General features: G+C 35.8%; 1 protein-coding gene across 1 annotated transcript in view; it reads right to left on the minus strand.

The window, feature by feature from the left end:
• The window catches only part of farp1 (FERM, RhoGEF (ARHGEF) and pleckstrin domain protein 1 (chondrocyte-derived)), a 118,514-nt gene that overhangs the window by 70,208 nt on the left and 29,852 nt on the right, over positions 1–18,454 (minus strand). The gene's annotated exons all lie outside the window — the stretch shown is intronic.

Raw genomic sequence — 18,454 nt, forward strand, 5'->3', positions numbered from 1 at the left:
ACAGCAGGTCTGTCTGATTTATTAATTATTGTTAAACCCTATTTCTTAGGGGGGGTAAAATATGTAACGAATATATACACCCATAATGCTTTCCGACTCATGTTTTACAACAGGTGTAAGGCCAATGAATGCAAAACAGGGTTAAAACTAAAACCGTAATAAACAGATTGTGGCAGTGATAAAATAAATAAAATAAAAATTTTATTAAATACAAATTTTAATAAAAATAAATAAAGTAAAATAAAAATATAAACAAAAATAAATAAAAGAATAAAAATTAAATAAATATAAAAAATAAAATTATGAAAATTATATTAAAATAAATTAAAAATAAAATAAATAATAAATAAAAGAAAATGAAAAATAAAAGTAAAAAATAAATAAATACAAAAATAAAATCAAATGAAATCAAAATCATTTTAAATTAAAATAAATTAAAATTAAATAAAAATAAAACATTTTATTAAATTTAAATTAAATTAAATAAAATAAAATAAAATAAAATTAAATTAAATTAAATTAAATTAAATTAAATTAAATTAAATTAAATTAAATTAAATTAAATTAAATTAAATTAAATTAAATTAAATTTCTGATTATTTCCATTGAGGAAAACAAAAATATATCATTCTGTTTAACTTGAAATTAAAACTTGACTCAACTTAAGTTTGTTGAACTAAAATTGAGTTAAACAGAAAAACATATATTTTAAAAATTAAATATGTAATTAAATATAAAAATGTAATTCATATTATTAATAAAAACTATTGCAGACGGCGTTTCATATTACTGCAATAGCAATGCAGATGTGTTACACATTTTTGAGAAGTCATCAATAGCTTTAAAAAGCAAAAGTCTTGTGGATGATTTTAAACCTAGACTAAGAATAAAATCAGAAATGCACACAGAACCAAACATGTGCAGTCCAGCAATGACAAACTCACACTAGAAAATGACAGAATATGTAAAGTAAAGACCCAAAATGAGCCTCCAAATGAACATAAAATGTAATCCAGCCATTAATCTCAGCAGCACACAATTCCAGTCAGCGGGAGTCAGACACGCACTCATTGAAATTCCGGTCAGCTCCAGCAGAAGAGATCCGACTATAGCAACAGACTGACAATGGCTCCAGATTCATGAGGAGAACTTGGGCACAAATATTCATCATATTTCCATTCATTTTAACCAGCTTCATAGGTTGTTGCATCTGCAGTCCATCAAACTGACATCACTAACAGCCTGGAGATCAACAAACTACACGCCGAGTGAATATTACTCAATCAATAAATCATAATCACACTCAAAATAACTAATGACAGCAGTATTTTAAACTGGACATGCGTGACATTCAGAAAGAGCAAAGCATTTATGTTTGCACGCAGCTGTACAGAGGAACACAATACAGATCTGTTTAACATGCTGAGAAGTTTAAAGCTCATGATCGCCATTAATGCTTTTAATTATTAAATTAGTATTTAGTAATCATTAAGCATGTCTAATGAAATGAATACTAAATCATTGGATGAAATCACTTTATCTTCACCTTTATTAGGGACAGTACACCTTACTAGTACCAGGTTGGACCTCATTTTGCCTTCAGAACTGACTTCATGCTTCATGGCGTAGATTTAACAAGATACTGGAAATATTCCTCAGAGGTTTTGCTCCATATTGACATGATAGCATCACACAGTTGATGCGAATCCATGATGCGAATCTCCCGTTCCACCACATCCCAAAGGTGCTCTATTGGATTGAGATCTGCTGACTGTGGAGGCCATTTGAGTACAGTGAACTCATTGTCATGTTCAAGAAACCAGTCTGAGGTGATTCACGCTTTATGACATGGTGCGTTATCCTGCAGGAAGTAGCCATCAGAAGATGGAGACACTGTGGTCATAAAGGGATGGACATGGTCAGCAACAATACTTAGGTAGGCTGTGGCGTTGACACGATACTCAATTGGTACTAATGGGCACAAAGTGTGCCAAGAAAATATCCCCCACACCATTACACCACCACCACCAGCCTGAACCGTTGATACAAGGCAGGATGGATTCATGCTTTCATGTTGATGATTCCAAATTCTGACCCGACTATCTCAATGTGGCAGCAGAAATGGAGACTCATCAGACCAGGCAACGTTTCTCCAATCTTCTATTGTCCAGTTTTGGTGAGCCTGTGTGAATTGTAGCCTCAGTTTCCTGTTCTTATCTGACAGGAGTGGCACCCGGTGTGGTCTTCTGCTGCTGTAGCCCATCCGCCTCAAGGTTGGACGTGTTGTGTGTTCAGAGATGCTCTTCTGCAGACCTCGGTTGTAATGAGTGCTTATTTACTGAGTTACTGTTGCCTTTCTATCAGCTGGAACCAGTCTGGCCATTCTCCTCTGACCTCTGGCATCAACAAGGCATTTGCGCCCACAGAACTGCCGCTCACTGGATATTTTCTCTGTAAACCCCAGAGATGGTGGTGCGTGAACAAATCCCAGTAGATCAGCAGTTTCTGAAATACTCAGACCAGCCAGTCTGGCACCAACAACCATGCCACGTTCAAAGTATGAATGTATACCCTGTATATATATATACATATATATATAGATAAGCAAACCTTTACCTAAAACTACACACAATCTGATTTAAAAGTTGTCATATTTTGTGAGACGTGAGCGGTCTTCTCATTCCCTTCTCCAGTGGCTCTGTGTTTGATCATGATGAGACCATAATGTGGTTCTTCCCGTGGGGCTTTTCCATGTCTAATCCACTATCTGCACTTTAGTGGAGAGCGTGACTTGCGCTGTTTTTCATTAGTTTTCATTTGTGCCCTGACATGATTAACATAACCTCAGAGACTCGCTGATGTGTGCTGCATTTAAATGATCTGACCGTGGCTTTTAATAACGCTTGGGCTTAAAATCCTATCATACGCCGCTCATACACACACACACACACTGTTGGGTGTGTGAAGAGTTTGTCAGATCGCATTAGGCGATTTCCCATTACCTTGCGTTTCACAGTTGGACCAATTGTGAGCCGCTGGTTGTGCTCAAGCGGGACGACAGCTGGGAAAATATGTCTTGATATTGTTTCGCCTTTTGTGAATTTGGCTTTTGTCTTGATTCTCCTGTAGTTTCAAATCTTCCTGCTCCATCATTCTGCTTCATTTACACCTCTCATCTCGAAGTGGGTGAAGTTTTGCACAGTGTTCATAGAGCTCAGCTGTTTATGTTGGATCTCAGAAGTACGGTTTGCCTGCTCATTTGTTCAGTCATGCACAACAATATTAATGGGGTTTCCAGATAAACTGTTTGATGTGCATTAACTGGGCCATTCCACACAGCCTAGTATATACAATTGAATTACCTGGCAACCACAGAGAAACACTTCAGTTACTTTTAAGCAACCATTCAGGTCATCTAGCAACCGACAGCCATTCTGAATGCACCAGCAGGTAAATAGCGACACCTTAGCAACTACTCAGATCGCATAGCAACAGGCTAACAGCCTTTCTGAATACATCAGCAGGTACGTAGCAACACCTTAGCAACCACTCAGATCACTTGGCAACAGGCTAACAGCCATTTTGAATACATCAGCAGGTACGTAGCAACACCTTAGCAACCACTCAGATCACTTGGCAACAGGCTAACAGCCATTTTGAACGCACCTGCAGGTACAGAGCAACACCTTAGCAACCACTCAGATCATGTAGCAACAGACTAACAGCCATTCTGAATACATCAACAGGTACATAGCAACACCTTAGCAACCACTCAGATCACATGGCAACAGGCTAACAGCTATTTTGAATACATCAGTAGGTAAGTAGCAACACCTTAGCAACCACTCAGATCACTTGGCAACCGACTAACAATCATTCTGAACACACTAGTAGGTACAGAGCAACATCTTAGCAACCACTTAAATCACATAGCAACCGACTAACAGCCTTTCTGAATACATCAGCAGGTGCATAGCGACACCTTAGTAACCACTCAGATCATATAGCAACAGACTAACAGCCATTTTGAATACATCAACAGGTACATAGCGACACCTTAGCAATCACCCAGATCACATGGCAACTGACTAACAGCCATTTTGAATACATCAACAGGTACATAATGACACCTTGGCAACCCCTCAGATCATGTAGCAACAGACTAACAGCCATTCTGAATACATCAACAGATATATAGCAACACCTTAGTAACCACTCAGATCACATGGCAACGGGCTAACAGCCATTCTGAATAAATCAACGAGTACGTAGAAACACCTTAGCAACCACTCAGATCACATAGCAACAGATTAGCAGCCATTTTGAATACATCAACAGGTACATAATGACACCTTAGCAACCACTTAGATCACTTGGCAACAGGCTAACAGCCATTCTGAACACACCAGCAGGTACAGAGCAACACCTTAGCAACCATTCAAATCATGTAACAACAGACTTACAGCCATTATATATACATCAGCAGGTACATAGCAACACCTTAGCAACCGCTCGGATTATGTAGCAACAGACTAAAAGCCATTTGATTGGTTGTTATTCTGTTGCTAATTTTTTGGCAGTTTTCAGATTGGTTGTTGCTATGAGGTTGCTAGGGTGTTCTGACAACCGGTCCAGTAGGCTTGTTTTCCAGCCGGGACACAGAACTGGCTCTGTCAGTGCAGTTTCCTCCGCTTTGGCAGATCCGCAATCATAAGACGGAGTGCTTCTCTCCCTCAGAGCGAGCAGCAGTTGTCAGATCTTGTGCGTCCCGTTAGATATGAGCGATGGTGAAATAAAAGAGCGCTGCGGGAGAAAAGCTCTTTCAGCGGCGCATGAATGGATCATTGTTGTGTGTCTCAGCCGGTGCCGTATGCTGCCAGAGAGCGAACGCCTGCTAATCAGATCTCCAGAAAGGCCTCAGTGAGGGCCAGTGTGTGCTTCAGCCGCTGAATGGTGTTTGTGTGGTGATGCACTTGAAGAGGTGGCAGACATATGGGTGATTTCTGAAAACCCATGAATGAATGCAGCTCTCCATCTGTAGAGCTCCATCAGTCCAGTCAGAGAAACTGAATCAGATGCACGACTTAGAATATACATATATATGTGTGTGTGTGTGTGTGTGTGCGCGTGTGTCTGTGTGTGTGTGTGTATATATATAATAATTAATTCAAAATTGAATAATTCATTTATTTCTTTAATTAGTTTCATTCATTCATTCATTACATTAGTTTCATTCATTCGTTCATTCATTCATTCATTCATTCATTCGTTAATTCATTTGTTCCTTTAATTAGCTTCATTCATTTAATTCATGCTTCATTCTTTCATTTGCTTATTCGTATCATTCATTCATTTCAATCATTCGTTCAATCATTCAATTGTTTCATTCATTCATTTATTCATTCAATAATCTGTTTCGTTTCATTCATTCCTTCAATAATCTGTTGTTTTATTCATTCATTCATTCATTCAATAATCTGTTTCGTTTCATTCATTCCTTCAATAATCTGTTGTTTTATTCATTCATTCATTCATTCAATAATCTGTTTCGGTTCATTCATTCTTTCAATAATCTGTTCTGTTTTATTCATTCATTCATTCATTCATTCATTCATTCATTCATTCATTCATTCAATAATCTGTTTTGTTTCATTCATTCATTGGGTTCATTAGTTTCATTCATTTATTTGTTGTTAATTCATTTGTTTCTTTAATTAGTTTCATTCATTTAATTCATGTTTCATTCTTTCATTTGCTTATTCATATTCATTCATTCAATAATCTGTTTCGGTTCATTCATTCATTTAATAATCTGTTACATTTAATTTATTAATTTTTTATTCATTTGTTTCTTTAATTAGTTTTATTCATTTAATTCATGTTTCATTCTTTCATTTGCTTATTCATATCATTCATTCATTCATTCGTTCATTTCATTCATTCGTTGATTCATTAATTCTTTCAATTGTTTCATTCATTCATTCCTTCGTTTCATTTGTTTCCTTAATTTAATTCATTCATTCGTTCTATTTCATTCATTCATGTTTCATTCACTTATTCATTCACTTGTTTCATTAACTCATTTGTTTCATTCATCCTTTTTTCCATTTATTTATTCATTTATCTTTCTTCATTCATCTGTTTTGTTTTGTTTTGATTTCATTCAATCGTTTCATTCATTCATTAATCTGTTTCATTCATTCATTTCTTTCATATTTTGTTTCATTTTATTCATTTCATTCTTTAATTCATCTGTTTAGTTTCATTCATTCCTTTTATTCATTCTTTCATTCATCCGTTTTGTTTCATTTATTCATTCGTTCATTCAATCATCTGTTTTGTTTCATTCATTTATTCATTAAATAATCTGTTTCGTTTCATACATTCACTCATCCAGTCAATTGTCTGTTTAGTTTCATTCATTCATTCATTCATTCATTCAATAATCTGTTTCGTTTTATTCATCCATTCATTCATTCAATAATCTATTTTGTTTCATTCATTCATTTATTAATCTGTTTCATTTCATACATCATTCATTCATTCATTCATTTCCTTCATTAGAAACAGAGCGAAATGTGAGCACCCGGGATGAAGATGAACCTTTAACCCACAGCTCCACATCCATGTGTTTCTGATGGGAAAACTCCGGCTAATTCAGAAATCCAGAGCTAATGGAATCACTCAGGAATTCAACAGCAGATTCCAGCAGTAATCTGATATTCAACAGCAGACACTTTCTGTGGAAAAGGAAATTAAAGCTTATTTTATGCTTGTAAACCCCAGTAACCGATATTTAATATTTTCATAGAGGTGGTATTCAAACCAGGGGATATTAATATCATATTTCAACTCCCCGGTCACTGAATCTGATCTCATATTATAGTTCATAAAGAAGTAAAATATATATTAAACTATGGAAATTAAGCAGTTTTAGACACATTCAATGCATTTATGTAAACACTTGTTATTATTATTATTAATATTATTATTATTATTATTATTTTATTATTATTTTTTATCATTATCATTATTATTATAATTTTTTTATTATTATTAAAATTTTTATTATTATTATTATTATTATTATTATTATTATCATTATTATCATTTTATTATTCGCATTATTATTGTCATTATTATTATTATTATTTTATTACTTTTATTTTATTATCTTATTATTATTACTATTATTTCATCATTATTATTATTTTTATTATCATTATCATTATTAAAAAAAAATTTATTATTATTATAATTTTTTTAATTATTATTATTATAATTATTATAATTTTATTATTATCATTATTATTGTCATTATTATTATTATTATTATTATTATTATTATTATTTTATTATTTTAATTGTATTATCTTATCATCATTATTATTTTATTATTATCATTATAATTATTATTATAATTTTTATTTTTATTATAATTTTTATTTTTATTATTATTATTATTATTATTATTATTTTACTATTTTAATTTTATTATCTTATTATTATTATTATTATTTTATTATTATTGTTTTTATTATTATTACTTTATTTTCATCATTATTATTATTATTATTATTACTATTATTATCTATATTATTTTATTATTATCATTATTATTATCATTATTATTGTCATTATTATTATTATTATTATTTTATTATTATCATCATTATAAGCTACTTATTAACAAAATTTCTTCTAATGTACCAATTATTACATTTAATATCAGTACTTTCCACCCATCCAATAGCTAATTTCGGCATTTCACATTTTAAGTCTGTATAAGCACAGATTCTAGTCAGATGTAATAGTTTTGGAGAAATAGATTTTATGACCCAATCATATACTCAGGGCGAAATATCCCTTCTGTAGATTGCAGAAAACTCAAAGTAAGAGTAAATGTTACCATCCTTTTTTAACAAATCTAAAATAAAAACTATTCCTCTGTCCACACATAATTTGATAAAAATAGATTTTTTACTCTGCAGCACATTCTGATTGTTCAATATTATAGATTTATGAGGGAAAAATAGTGTGCTTCCAAAGCTTGTTTGTGAAAATTGGCAGGTTTGTCAGGGAGTTTATTACAGCTAAAAATCACAAGCTAATAAAAAATTTAGACCTCCACATTTATCAAATATTAATTTAGGAATATAAAACAATAACAAATTATGGTCAGCATTCAGGCATATGCACAAACATACAGAGACAAATCAGAAATAACCATAAGATTCCATTAGCTTACATATACACACCTACAAAAGAGAACTGTTCAGAAATCAGATTAAAAACCTGACAAAGCAATAAATCAACAAATCTGCAGATTACAGTAGTTCTTTTTATCATGTTTACATACATGGAGAAACCGGTAATAAGTGACCAGTAAAGTTTTTGCATCAAGAAACCAGTAAATGAGTTGCTCCTCCCCTTTTAAAAAAAACAGCCAATAGTGTTTTGCTTTCCCTCACAGCTTTTCCAGTGAGAGTGGTTGAGCTCAGGTGCATCAAATAAAAAGCGAATGTGAAGCGTCTTGTAGGGGGCGGGGCATGTCAGATACTAGACAGCATCTGATTGGTCAAAACCCACTCATACATTTAGATGAAAGTGACAAACTACAAGCTTTGGATGTGTATTTACTCTAGATCCAAATTTTGGCACTGTATTGGAGCACACGGTAAAAATATAAGTGAATTTTTCTCCATTTATTTATGCCTTTGGATTGCATTATGGGATCTTGATCTTTCTTCCAACAGATTTTACCTTTTTAAAGTGACTTTCCTGATCAGTTGTAATAGTTTGCAGTGCTATATTGTCAGGGGTGGTGTTGTATTTGTTATATTACACTACAAAACCTTATAATAAGCAGTGTTGCCATATTGGGCGGTCGAATTTATCTTAGCGGGTAAAAAAGGACAAAAGCGGGCAGAGAAAATTTGGGCGGTTTAGCAACGCAAGGCCCGCCCCCTGGAACATAGACCAACCCCGACCCAACCCCCCCTCCCCCGCCCCCCTAACCCCCCACCCCACTTATCGTAATTTTGGCGACTGTCAGACCCCCCCAATCACCCCCGCCCCCCACTGAGCATGATTCTGGCAACCATCACCCCCACCCCCCGCATTGAGCACGATTTCCAGATGACTAGGCGGGTCTTTATTGCATTTCGGCGGTTTTCGGATAGTTTTGGAGCGGGAATCAGTCAGCTACATCTGGCAACACTGGTAATAAGCTGTCAGCACATTTTCTTTTATTTTTTAAGGACTTATTTCTCTATATATTAGTTCTTATGTTATTTCTAATGACTAAAATGTCAATAAAAGTCACTTTGTTAAGCTACAGAGTGGAATTTTCAACATCAAAAGTCGACAGAGTAGAGATCAACATCCCATAATGCAATTCACAACCGAAAATAAGCCGATAACACTCAAAACATGGAAACTATTAATCAATAGGTATTTTTAACAGTGTGGCTTATGGAGATCCTTAACTAACAGACCGATTCTACATCTAAACAGCTAGATTTTAATTTGACGGGAGCTTTAATGCTGTGTTGACATGTGGTGATCTCTCGGCACTCGGGGTCATCACCGCGCTAAACTCAGCAGATTAAGGTTAACCACGAGAGCTCCTTCTAGATTCCTTCATCCAGGTTTAGAAAGCAAAGCAAGGCGGACACACAACCTGGTGTCTAACCTACAGCTTAATCTGCTTTAGTGGAGGCTCAATGTCACTGAAGACACACACACACACTAACGTCGCACACACATATATTGTACCTGCTAAAATCTAATAACTATTCAGCACATAAAACTAAATTATGACTGCATCTAATGATATTTAGACAGTTCAAGATGGTGTACATTTGACAATTATTTATAAAATGCACATTTCTTATATAAATAAATCAATATTCATTGATTCATTCATTTATTTTCTTTTCAGCTTAGTCCCTTTATTAATCTGGGGTCGCCACAGCGGAATGAACCGCCAACTTATCCAGCACATGTTTTTATGCAGTGGATCCCCTTTCAACTGCAACCCCTCAATGGGAAACATCAAAACACTCATACACTGAGGTCAATTTAGTTCATCAATTCCCCTATAGCGCATGTGTTTGGATTGTGGGGGAAACCGCAGCACCTGGAGGAAACCCACACCAACATGGGGAGAACATGCAAACTCCACACAGAAATGCCAACTGACCCAGCCAGGGCTCGAATCAGAAACCTTCTTGCTGTGAGGCGATTGTGCTACCCACTGCGCCACCGTGCTGCCCTAAATAAATATTTGTCAATATAAATTACTTGAAAAATAAAAATACCAAATATGGCATTTAAAAAAATGTATATACAAATTTCATTAGTTATGTTATTTATTTTATAATATATTTGTAATATTGTATATTTATTTAATATTAACATTTATGGAATTTATTTTACTTGCAAAATAAAACTGCTACTTTTTAATTAAGTAAAAATGAATGAAATAATAAAATAAATGATTAATGCAAATTACATATCTTAATAAATTATAATAAATAAAACTAAATACTGTAGACTCTAATAGATCTCGTTCTCTTTTTCTGTGGCGCAGTAGGTAGTGCTGTTGCCTCACAGCAAGAAGGTTGCTGGTTTGAGCCTCGGCTGGGTCAGTTAGCATTTCTGTGTGGAGTTTGCTTGTTCTCCCAGTGTTGGTGTGGGTTTCCTCCGAGAGCTCCAGTTTCCCCCACAGTCCAAACACATGCACTATTGGGGAATTGGGTAAGCTAAATTGCCTGAAGTGAATGTGTGTGAATGAGTGTGTATGGATGTTTCCCAGTGATGGGTTGCAACTGGAAGGGCTTCAATTGTGTAAAACATATGCTGGAATAGTTGGCGGTTCATTCCGCTGTGGCGACCCCAGATTAATAAAGGGACTAAGCCAAAAAGAAAATGAATGAATGAATCAATGAATGAATGAATACAAAATACTAAAAGGTGAACAAATAATTATGCAACCAAATTTTTTTAATTATATATAAAAGTGTAGATTATATAAAAATATATATTATATAAACATGCAATTATACTCATATTATTCTTTTATAATCTATTTCCATTATTTGATATTTAATATTAACATTTAATCATTCATTCATTTTCTTTTCGGCTTTGTCGCTTTATTAATCTGGGGTCACCATGGTGGAATGAACCGCCAACTTATCCAGCATATGTTTTACGCACCGGATGCCCTTCCAGCTGCAACCCAACACTGGGAAACACCCATACACACCCATTCACACACACATTCACTACAGACAATTTAGCCTTCCCAATTTACCTACAGCGCATGTCTTTGGACTTGTGGGGGAGACCGGAGCACCCGGATGCAAACTGCAAACTGACCTAGCCAAGGCTCGAACCAGCAACCTTCTTGCTGTGAGGTGATTGTGCTACCCACTGTGCCGCCGTGCTGAGCTATTAACATTTATTAGATTTATTTTTGCATGCAATATATATATATATATATATATATATATATATATATATATATATATATATATATATATATATATATAAAATAATAAATGATCACTGCAAATTATACATCTTATAAATAAATTATAATAAATAAAATATATTACACAAACAAAAAAGAAATGATGAAACTATATCAAAAATTCTATTTGTATATTAAAATGTATGTTTAGCCTTTAATAACAGTAGTAAAGCAGGAGGTATAGTTACTTTGCACTGCAAGACTAAAGACATGTTTTTATTCACTCGCCTTTTTTTCATCATTCATTTCTCCATAGTCAAATACAGCTGCACTGCAAAACAAAACTTTTCTTTCTTGGTCATTTTGTCTCATTTCCAGTCCAAATATGTAAAAATAAATCCTAAATCGAGATTACTAGACAAGAAAAATGAAGTGATGCTTCAAACTTCTGTTTGAGATTATATCTCATTAAGATTAATATTATTATTACCTCATTGGCAGATATTTTTGCTTGTTTTAAGTAAACAATCACTTCATTCTGAGGTGTTTTTTTTTTTTCAGAAAAGACAATTTCATTATGCTATTACATGTGTTTATGTATCTTGATTTAACTTTTATTAGATATTTGGATAGAATTTTTATTTATTATTATTATTATAAATGCTCAGGGATGAGCTTTTCTGCATAAAGGGTTGGAAATGAATCATTTTCTTATTTTTTTTTACTGATTCATCGATTAATCGAAAAAATAATCGACAGATTAATTGATTATTAAAATGTTCATTAGTTGCAGCCCTAATTATAACACAAACATACACAATTATTTTATCACCTTCAACAGTGTTTTTATGAACGAGGGTTTTCTTTAAAATGATACCAAACTTTAGCATTTACACCTCTGCATGTGGGAAGCTTTTACATTTGGGTAGGCAAAATCCAGGCGGACTTTAAGAGATTAAACAACCGGTTCAGTTCAGCAAAAGGCACCCAGTTCTCTGGAGAACATCTCTGGAAAATATCCTGTAAAAATGTCTTGACCTTCTTAATGAGATGTTAATATATGCCGTTATCACTTCTGCTTCATTTGGCACACAGGAAATGAAAGGTCGGGTTGAGCAATGCATTACGGGATGTATTATTCCACACAGTGTGTCCTCGGTTTATATATTTTGGCAAATATCACAGGTCATCTGGGTATGCATATGGCACACATTATTCAGAGCGAATGCAAACAGAGAACACAACAGAGCACCCTCGACCGGCATGCAGACCATTATGATGAATCAACCACAAATATAATCAGACACAAGTTCAGCAGTGGCCTATTATTAGACATTTAAACACCTCAATGATATACAATTATGATATGAAAGAACTTGATGGCAGAATAAACACACACATTTTCAGATCACATTGATGAATGAATGAATGAATTGACTTTAAGGTTTAACAGTGGCTGCTTCATGACGGGTAGCAGAGACAGACTATATAAAGCAGAATCAGCAGTTAATAATCCAGCAGTGGAGCGTCACTCTTTACACCCGCAGCTCTCTCTGACATCTGCCACTGATTCTGCTCATTACTGTCTCTGACTTCACACACACACACACACACACACTCCACCTGAGAGGACGAGCAGCACCACACATCTGAAAATTAATAATGTCACAGACCATGGAGAGTGTCGCTGAACTCTCCTATACAGTCAGACTCAGATTCACTTGACAACAGCTTCTGTACAGTGATATTCAAGATGCAACATAAAATACAATAATAATAATAATAATATTTTTTTCCCTCACATCGAGAATATTTCCTTAAACTAAAATTAAATAAAAAATATAATCCATTAAATAAACACAAATACATTTGAAATGCATTTAAACATGTAGATGTGTTTTTGTAGTTGATCACATGCAAACAAAAATCCAGAACATCCAAGTGCAGAGCAACATTGTAGTACCCATTTAAGACATCCTAGTAACTCCATAGTAACCCCATGGCAACAACTCTGAACACCCAGCAACACATGAACAAAAACCCTGAACACTGAAGTACAAAGCAACACCCTGACAACCAACCAAAACATCCAAGTAACCCCATAGTAACACATTAGAAACAACCCTGAACACCCAGCAGAATGTAAACCAAAAACATAAATAGAAACGCCCTAGAAGCCACCCAAAACATCTTAGTAACTCCATAGCAACCCCCTGGCAACTACTCTGAACACCCAGCAACATGTGAACAAAAATCCAGAAAACCAACATACATAGCAACACCCTGGCAACAACCCAAAACATTTAATTAACTCCATAGCAACAAGTTTGAACACCCAGCAGAATGTAAACCAAAAACCCCAAACATACAATTACATAGCAACACCCTGGCAACCACACAAAACATCCTAGTAATTCCATAGTAACACCTTGGCAACAACACTGAACACTCAGCAACTTGTAAAGCAAAAACCCAGAACAACCAAGTACATAGAAACACCCTGGCAACCACCCAAAACATTCAACTAACTCCACAGCAACACCATGGCAACAAGTTTGAACACCCAGCAGAATGCAAACCAATAACACAGAACACCCAACTCCATAGCAACACCATGGCAATAACTCTGACACCAAGCAACGTGAACAAAAATTCAGAAAACCAACATACATAGCAACACCCTGGCAACAACCCAAAAACATTCAATTAACTCCATAGCAACACCATGGCAACAAGTTTGAACACCCAGCAGAATGTAAACAAAAACCCCAAACACACAATTACATAGCAACACCCTGGCAACCACACAAAACATCCTAGTAACTCCATAGTAACACCTTGGCAACAACACTGAACACCCAGCAACTTGTGAACCAAAAATCCAAAACACTCAAGTACATAGAAACACCCTGGCAACCACCCAAAACATTCAATTAACTCCATAGTAACACCATGGCAACAACTCTGAACACCCAAGAACTTGTGAACCAAAAATCCAGAACGAAATACACAGTAACACCTTAGCAACCACCCGAAACATCCCAGTAACTCCATAGTAACACAATGGCAACAACTCTGAACACACAGCAACTTGAACCAAAAATCCAGAACAACGAAGTACACAGAAACACCCTGGCAACCGCCCAAAACATCCCAGTAACTCCATAGTAACACCATGGCAACAACTCTGAACACCCAGCAACTTGAACCAAAAATCCAGAACAATGAAGTACACAGAAACACCCTGGCAACCACCCGAAACATCCCAGTAACTCCATAGTAACACCATGGCAACAACTCTGAACACCCAGCAACTTGAACCAAAAATCCAGAACAACGAAGTACACAGAAACACCCTGGCAACCACCCGAAACATCCCAGTAACTCCATAGTAACACCATGGCAACAACTCTGAACACCCAGCAACTTGAACCAAAAATCCAGAACAACGAAGTACACAGAAACACCCTGACAACCGCCCGAAACATCCCAGTAACTCCATAGTAACACCATGGCAACAACTCTGAACACCTAGCAACTTGTGAACCAAAAATCCAGAACAACGAAGTACACAGAAACACCCTGGCAACAACCCGAAACATTCAAGTAACTCCATAATAACACCATGGCAACAAGTTTGAACACCCAACAACATGTGTACAAAAAACAAAACAAGCGCATAGCAACACTGTAGTAACCATTCAAAGCATCCTAGTAACTCCATAGTAACACCTTGGAAACAACTGTGAACACCCAGCAACATGTGAACCAAAAACCCAGAACACTCAGGTATATAGTAACAGCTTGGCAATAGGGTTGGGTCAATAGACGATGCCATCGTCTATCGGCGATGGCCAATAGACATCACGAGCCGGCATCGCGATCCTCCGCCCTGCCCCCATTGCAGCAGCAAACCTCATGAAAAATACACACTGAGGCCCCGTTTACACTAATACGCCTTAGTTAAAACATGGCATTTTAAAACGAAAATGAACCACGTCTACACTGGCGTTACTTAGCATTTCTGATAAGCCCTATGTCCGTCCACACCATACTGCTGAAAACGCACATCATGTGACCACACACACACACACACACACACACACACACACACACACACACACACTCTGTCATGCGCTCTAGCAAATGCGCATGTCTGAGCTCAAGCAGTCAGCAGGTGCTTTGAGCACAGAACCCCAGAGAGCAGTGCATGTCAGGCAGTTCATCAAGGATGTACCGCTGGATCTCGTCTCACTATAGTTGTTAAAGGTGATATTTAATTAATCTGGTCTCTATCTAACGACTCTTCAGTCTTTTTAATCTATCAGGTAGTGTGTCACAGAGTCAGTACACTGCTTCAATCTTTCACTTTCACGCTTGTATCTAGTCATTTTAGTGTAAACCTCAGATACTGTTGATTGGTTGTGCACCTTTTTTTACCAACCCAGTTTGTGGACGCCATTATAAGGACACTGATCACTCTGCCTATTCATGCCAGAGTCCCAAGGAAAAAGTGATTGACAGGTGGTCATTTGTGTGTAACTTCTCTTTATTTACTTATGATTTGGTTATGGGTAAAACAAAGACCATGCGGGTCAGTTAGCTGAAACGGTAGGCTACAAATAATTAATTCGTTATGAATAAATTCATTATGCCGCTTACAACGACGATGTCATCGTCCATAGAGATGTTTCACATTAGACATCGTATGATGCAAAGTTGGTTGACATCGCTTAACTCTACCTGGAAAAAACCCAAACATACTAGTAACTCAATAGCAACACCCTGGCAACAATTCCGAACTCCCAGCAACATGTGAAAAAAAACCCAGAAGTACATAGCAACACCCTGACAACCACCCAAAACATTCTAGCAATTGCATAGCAACACCCTGACAACAATTCAGAACTTCTTAGCAACCACATGGTCAAAGGACCACAAATATATTTACTTTGAGATATTTTTCCACTCACAATATTAGTGCAAATTCACAAATAATTCCAAAGAAATAATAATAGTAACCTGCTAAATGAATTAGAGATGCATAAAAACCAAAACAATAACTGTAAACTGTACCACAATAATCTAAAAAACGTTTTATTTGAGAAAATTGGACGCAACTTTAAGTATGAGATGCTAACAAAAAGGCCATTTCTTTATCACGTTGACTCGAACCGTGTTGGTCTCTCTGTGAAGCTTTAGTCTCCTTCTTTGAGGACAGACTGACAAAGACATGCAGTTGAAGCTCCACCCAAACACATTCATGCATACTAACAGCACAGATAACACTAATCCAGACGGGGAGCAATTTCCTGCTCATAAAGCAGAGAGGAAAACAGGCCAGCGAGGGACTGAAAGAGCCCAATGTGTTCAGATGACCAGCCTGACCAGTTAAAGACTCTCGCTGGGTGGGAAACGCATTCTTGAGGCCAGATTTTGTTCCTTGAGGTCATATTTTCCATCATGAATAACATGTAGTTCCTCTCATATATGGAGGATGTGTATATGCAAAAAAAGGCGAGGGAATAAAAACATGCAGTGCAAACTCTACCAGCGCTGCTTTACTACTGTTATTAACTCTTTCACTGCTGAGTTTAATATGTTCTCTCTGGAATCGGGAGTCAAGTTTTTTAGGCGACCGTTATTTTAGAACGTTCACCCTTAACATTTCCATGGCGGCGCCTCATGTTTGTCCAATAATATCCAGCTGCAGGCCCGCAGAACCACACACGTTTTAGGCACACACAATCTAGGCAAGCCAAATATGGTTACGACGGATGTTAATGTTATTAACATCTTCTTGCACATCGTCATCGATATATTTTGATATATGTGGTTAATAAATATTGTACACAATAAACAATAGTGTTTACTTTACTTCACAAATATTGCGATCGAGACGGGCAAATGGGGAGCGCTGTTTCCGATCGCCATTCAATATAATAGACTGAACAGATTTCTATCAGTCATCACGGATGATCAGTCATTATTATCTGACAGAGTAAATATCGCAGATACTCGTTTGCTGGCCTTGCTGAAAGATCCAAATTGGACATTTTTATTTTATATAATAGATTCATTCATAGTGAAGGAAATAGCAAGTTAATATAGGCAATAATACATTTTACATGTAATAAATGAATAACACTATATTATTATTTTACTCAAGCGATTTAATAGTGTGTATTTGCTTAATTTTCGAATAACTTTTTAATTAATGATTTCCCACAATAAATACTGTAGTAGGCCTAATTTATAGTAAGCAATATATTGTTTTAAACCAAAATTTAGCAATAGAAACAAATTAACTATTAATAATTAATCAAAAATAATAATAATAATATGTAAATATGTAAATATGTATATATATATATATATCTGCCGCTGGATATATCTCTGTTTGTCACGTGACACGCCGCAGCCACAATAGCGCTGAATGACAGATGAATCCCTTTTATTTATTTAATTATTCACACGCTTGCTCATCATGTCATCAACTAGCTGATATTCCAATTCACATAATCGTGTAAGTTAGTGTATTGTGCTGTTTAAAAGACGCTATAAATGAACTTGATCTACAACGTGAGATGGGCGTGGCCATGTTTACTAGCGGCCGCACGCTTACCTCATTCATAGAAGCGGAAAATGTAGGATTCAGCACATAAAATCATCAGTTACTCCCCAAATACATGCAAGCGGGTGGTGAAATTAGAGAAGAATACCTTTAGCTTTATAGATACTTTCACTGTGTGTATCTGATATAAATAAAGCACATCAGCTAATTACATTTGAATGGATTGTTAGACTTCCTTGTGTGTTTTACAAACTCTAAACGTATTGTTGTACTAGTACGTGTGTGTATTTACAAGTCTAATTGATAAAATAAACATTAGGTGGCGCAGTAGGTAGTGCTGTCGCCTCACAGCCAGAAGGTTGCTGGTTTGAGCCTCAGCTGGGTCAGTTGGCGTTTCTGTG

Source organism: Danio aesculapii, chromosome 1, assembly GCF_903798145.1.
Source record: "Danio aesculapii chromosome 1, fDanAes4.1, whole genome shotgun sequence".
Taxonomy (NCBI): Eukaryota; Metazoa; Chordata; class Actinopteri; order Cypriniformes; family Danionidae; genus Danio; species Danio aesculapii.